This window comes from Polistes canadensis, unplaced genomic scaffold (assembly GCF_001313835.1).
Source record: "Polistes canadensis isolate GaletaPanama2010 unplaced genomic scaffold, ASM131383v1 scaffold_104, whole genome shotgun sequence".
Taxonomy (NCBI): Eukaryota; Metazoa; Arthropoda; class Insecta; order Hymenoptera; family Vespidae; genus Polistes; species Polistes canadensis.
This window is the reverse complement of record NW_014569651.1, coordinates 229,231-235,512: the sequence shown is the minus strand read 5'-3', so window position 1 is coordinate 235,512 and position 6,282 is coordinate 229,231. Positions and strand designations below refer to the sequence as shown.

The 6,282-nt window shown below is 30.3% G+C and overlaps 1 protein-coding gene across 1 annotated transcript in view; it reads left to right on the top strand.

The window, feature by feature from the left end:
* LOC106787545 overlaps positions 1–6,282 on the top strand; it is a 143,311-nt gene that overhangs the window by 22,213 nt on the left and 114,816 nt on the right. The gene's annotated exons all lie outside the window — the stretch shown is intronic.

The following is a 6,282-nucleotide window of genomic DNA, read 5'->3' as shown; positions in this document are numbered from 1 at the left end:
ATACAGAAATAAAAAAAAAAGCAAAGAGATGATAAAAAATAGAAAGAGTTATTACAACAACATAAATATTCTGACACCGTTTGAAAAGAGTAAAAAAAAAATAAAACTCTCGACCATATATTGTTACATAATTTCAATTAAAAATACAAACATACGTAGTTGTATTAAATTAACGTTAAAGATTAAAAATTATTTAAACGATTTGATTGTACCTTAAATAAAAAGTATGCCGTTTAAAATCATTTCCACGTTGTTTGTTACGTTAGAAATATGTTTTGAATAAAAATTCTATGATATCATACAAGAGGAAAACTAACAATTAGTATAACAATTAAATTGTTTTATTATTTATACTTTGTTCGCGTACGCGAAGAATTAATTTGTAAATTTTAAACACACACGCGGTGTTTGATTAAATTTCTTTTTTTTTAAAGTTTTCCAAATCATAAAAAACGTTTGTATCTATAAGTGTGTTATACTTTGTTACAAATTCGAATAAACAGATGTCATTTTTTTGTTTATATCAATAAGCAAACGTTTCCAATCTTGTTGCAATTCTTTTTTTTTTTTTTGGTTTTATTTTGGCAACTCACACTTTACGTATCGCATAGACGTATTACTAATATGTACGTATGCATGTATGAATGTGTGTGTGTGTGTGTTTGTACCTTTGTGTATACTGATTTAATCGAGTATTTCTCTTCCTATTTTTCGTACATAGGAATCTAACAATCTCGTACATAGTAAAAGAGGATAAAGCAGAGAACCATAGTGCAGTATCGTTTTGTTTCATTGTGCAGGATTAGCCGAGGATGCCCTTTGGCCTCGTTGTCTGCAGTTTGCGTTTATATTGGCTTTATCGGATTGTATACTTCCTATATATTCGTTCGTTTGAATTAACGGTAAAGAATAATTCAGTAGGCTCCGATAGGTTCTGCTAGTTCTCTTCTGTTTTTACTTTATCCAAATGTTTATTCGATTCTTCTTACTCGTTTATCGATCCTTACATTTAAATTATTTCTATTAATGGAATAAAATGAAACAAAAATTACCAATAATATACGCTACATGTCGTAGGTTACTTTTTTTTTAATTAATTAATTAATTAATATCTTCTACACAAAAACGTGTAAATATTTTTACGCGTGTTTTAGAATTTTTCTTTTTGTTATTACATAAAAGGTTTTTTCAAAAGTTTTTATATTAGATTGTAAAGTAATTCATTTATTATCTGTCAAAGAGTGTTCGCTTGTATAGTAATTTTATTTTTCAGGATTGCATCGAAGTTTCTTTATGCGATTTTAGAGAGAGCACTCTTTATATACCTCTGCGTGTCTATTAAAATTATTCTTATTTCGTTATACCAACACAACGCGGTGCAATTTATTTTCCTTTCTTGTACAATATTAAATAATATATGTACATATATAAAAGGAAATAAAATACAATCAGAAATTTGAATGAGATATTTTTTCCACAAAAGAATAATTTCAAAAATTAATCGGATTTAAGAATTTAAGAATAAATTCAAATCAAAACGATCGTGATTATTATTTCTAAAGAATGTTCGTTCCGACGTTGTTGGAACAAGCGAGATTTTATAAGACGGAAACAATTGTAAGTTTTTTCTTTGTTTTTTTTCTTTTTTTTTTTTTTTTCGTTTCCTTTGAACGGGAATCGTTAAACGAACACTCTCGGCGCGTTTATTTCATTCTTTCTTTCCATGTTGGGGTTTTCTTTTCTTTTCTTTTTTTTTTTTTTTTTTTCAATTTTTTTTTTTTTTTTTTGACGAACGCGTTGAAAAGTTCCCAACCGTGTTCCAGCAACGTTTCGCGTTTTATTCGTTACTTCGTTTCACGGGCCGACGATTTCTCGATGCGCAAATTTGATTTCAAAGACTTTTTCGTCGTGGTGCTTTTCTTTCTTCTTCTATTACTTCTTCTTCTTCTCCTTCCTTCTTATTTCATTACTTTTCTCTCACTACTTGCTTCTACTTGTACGATTTACCTACCTATACGCAAGAACGTACTTATTATATTCGTTTAAAATTGTGCCAGATCGATCTTCCATGGTCCAACGCGTTTTATCGATATCCCCTAAAGTTCTACTTTGCTGGTGGTAGAAATTGAACATAGAATTTCTACAGAAATCTAGTTGTTAGAATTCCCTGAACATACAATTTTTCTTTGCTTTTTTATTTTTTTTTTATTTTAGAAATTTTCATGTTAATTTTTTTCTTATCGTTTTAATTATTATCTTTATATTATGGTTCTATTATCTTTCTTTTTATATTTTGATCATTCAGATAGATTTTAATAATTGAAGTATGAAGCGTTTGTCTTTAATTAGGATTGTTATTATCATATGTACCTATTATCCGCGATTAGGTATTCGATAATAGATAGATATAAAGCTTTCATGTTGAATTAGGATTATGTGTATTTATGTAGCTTAATTTATATGCAGTTTAACCAAATGATTAGAAGAGTATAAACAGAGATTTGTTAAATAATGCATATAATTCTGTGTTTGTTTATACAATTTCATCATAGTAATTTTCACTCGTATTAAAGGATTTTTATTATTCTCTATTTTAAATAAATAAAATAAAATTTGTGTAATTATATGAATGAACATTTAAATGTGATTCCTATATGGTTGTCTTCATTGGGAAAAGGGAAAGAAATATTTATTCCTAATAATTATTAACAAATTCGATTTTATTATAACAATATAATTGAATTGTTTAAACAAATAGAGGATAATTAATGCTTTAAAATGGTGCTTCTATCAAGTCCCTACAAATTTTCGTTTTAAAGGCATGAAATAAGAAAAGATTGATGTTTTAAAAATTATTAACAAAATTGATTTTATTATAACAATATAATTGAATTGTTTAAACAGATAGAGAATAATTAATGCTTTAAAATGGTGCTTCTATCAAGTCTCTACGATTTTCCGTTCCGAAGATATAAGGAAAAAAAGATTTTCATTTATAATTCATTCAACATCTGTTCGCGTAGTAATAGTAGTAGTAGTAAGCGTGCGTAAATTCTTGGAATTTATATAGGTCACTGGGTCATTGACACACTTTGAATGAAATTATGTAGGTCAGTGGATCAACGTAAATCTATTTCATTTACATAGTTATATCTCGGAAACTAAAAATCGTAGAGACTTGATTAATACACCATTTTAAAAGTCAAAACATTCTCTACGTTTTAAACATATTTTTAATAATTAATTACCAATTTGTTATAAACAATTATGTGAAATAAATTCTTTCAAACTATATTCATCCTATTTTGATAGAATAAGTATTCAAATCGTGTGATCGATTAATAAAATGACGTAAATTGATACATAGTTACTAACAAAAATTACTTTTTTTTATTAAATAAACAATCCACATCTTTAATTTACGTAGGGATATCTATGGAACTAATAGTCGTAGAGATTTGATAAAAACATTCTTTCAAAGCGTTTATATTATTTTCTACTTCATTTCATTTTTTAAAATGTATTGTTAATAATTGATTAACAATTAGTTATAAACAATTTAATATAAACAAAATTCACTTTATTTGATCAAAGAAATAAAAAGATACAAGATACCGAATGATATATGAAAATTATATAAACGTAATATTAAAAAAAAAAAAAATAAAGTAGTTATAAATAAATGAAAAATGAATAAAAAATCATATTTAAAAATATATCGATCATATTCCAACTGTAATTACATATTTCTTCGAACGGTACATAAGTACATATGAACGAACGAACGAACGAATTAATTTCATGGTGTCCCCTCCGTGATAATTCCTTCCTTACGATTTATTAGTAACGCTCGACGTATTCCAAAAGAATCCTCACTCATTAAAATTTGCTGCGACTGCCGTTCCAAGTGGCGAGCTGGCAGGCAGGCAGGCGGTCGGTTGTACGAAATGGAACGGGTAACGCGAGATAAATGAATTAAGAATAGGTGAAGGGTGGGGGGGGGTGCAAAGTAAAAGAGGAAGAGAACCAGCAGACGTACACACACACGCGACACACTTTATATACAAACTCAGAGGAGATAGGGCACAGAAACACACACACACACACACACACACATCAAACATAGTAGCAAGCAGACACAATCTTTGAGACAGAGAATAAGAAGAGACAAGTATAGAAGTAGACACAAACACACTGAGGACACAGATGCAAAGCACAGACAAATAATGAGCGAGAAAGAGAGAATGCCTGAGTGCTTGTGTGGATGAATAATCTTCTTGGTGTCAACGAAAGTACAAAGGCCTAGAGACTTTGGTTGTACGGTAGCACTTGACTACATATTTCTATCCTTATTCTTATTCTTCGTCTTCTTCTTTTTCTTTTACTTTTTCTTCTTCTTCTGCTTTCTTCTTCCTTCCTTCTTCCTCTTATTTTTCTTCCTCTGTTTTCTCTCTTTCTCATACTTTTTCTTTTTCTTTTTCCTTTTGTCTTTTTCTTTGTCTTTCTCCGTGCGTACTACTCTCTTTCCACATCACCGAACTCTCCTCGAACAAGCTGGTGGTGGAGGCGAGGCCATTGTCTGAAAAGTTCTATTGAATCCTGAAGCCCGTTTACCACCACAAAGGCTTCCTTCCTTCCTTCCTTCCTTCCTTCCTTCCTTCCTTCCTTGAATTAATGCACATGAAAAAAAGGAACTTTTAATTCTCATAGTTTGAGCATACGTTCTGTCACCTGCCTCTCCTCTCACTCCCCTAAATTCTCTACCTGTCGAACCTATTTTTAATTGATACCAAATTTCATACCTTTGTTATGCATTTATCAAATTTGCATTTCTTTTTTTTTTTTTTTATTCCAAGAACGTCGGAAATTTCATGCAAATCCAAAGTTTTGTTCTTTTCCCATTTCCTTTTTAATATACAATCCGAATCTTTATATGAAATCTTATCGATTAAATTGATTTTGAACGTTTCAATTATCGATCAATTCGAATGATAAATATGTAATGAATGGGATTATTAATTATTATTGGATCAGGGAGTAAAATTTGTACGAATACCTTAAAAGTTAAATTTCTTCTTCTTTTTATTTAAATCTAGGTATACATTTAATTTTAATGACAATTCATAAATAATATATTATTTTAAATCGAATTACGTTCACACTTTGGTATATCAATCGTAATATACATATAAACGTATATACATATACACACATATATACAAATCACACAAACTCACAAGCACACACGAACACACACATGAATACGCACATACGATAGAACGCGTTAGTTATTTTCTTTCTATTTCTATTCTCTCGTATCTTCCTCACGACGTGGAAAAGCTTTCAACGACTACGTCAACGACGACGACGACGACGACGACGAGTGACGAGTGACGAGTGACGACGACACACTGTGCGAGCGAGATAATGCACTTTTCCTCGCGATAGAATTTTCAAATGGGTACATACCACGGCTGCTGACACTAGGACGCATCGTTAAACGACCTGGTATATTTAATTCTATGAAACTTTTACGGACCATAAATTTTCTCTTGCGCCTCGTCAAAGTCCCTAGCTGACGAACGGGTTTAGTCATACCTTGTTTCTTTCTTGTCATATACCTTTTCTCTCTTTAACACTTCAAATCTCCCTCAACGGCCCTCCCTCCCACCATCATCACCACCCAATCCCCTATCACAATTTCGAACTATATTTACACGCTCTCGTACCCCGTAACCTTATACAAAATTCATCATCCTAACTACTTTTCAACGATACATCCTTTTCCTTGCAAACGTCTTATCATTTGATTTTTTACTCTCTCCACCTAAAAACTTTTACCATCCTAAACTAATGCGACACATTTTATCGAATTGTATTTTTTTGTGATGAATAAACGATTGACGATTAATTAATATCATAATCTCGAGTCAATTATCTTTCTCTTATAATCGTTTAATTTTCATTTCAATTATTCTTTTCTTTTCTTTTTTTAAATAATTCTAATTAATTAAAGGGAAAAAAAATAAATTGTCGTAGAATTTTTCTGCGATTAGAATACCACCTGCTTGCTTGCTCCTTTTTTTTTCCCCCTCTTTCTCGCTCACTCTATATCAATATCACGGTTGGCGGTGATACAAGAGAATTATTTTAAAACGAGTAATATATTATGCGCGTGCGCGTGTATCTTTCTTTCTCTTTTTCGTTTCTCTCAAAAATTTCGTTACTCTTTTATTTTTAATATTTTTAAATTTAAATTTAAATTCTGTGGGTCCCACCCCC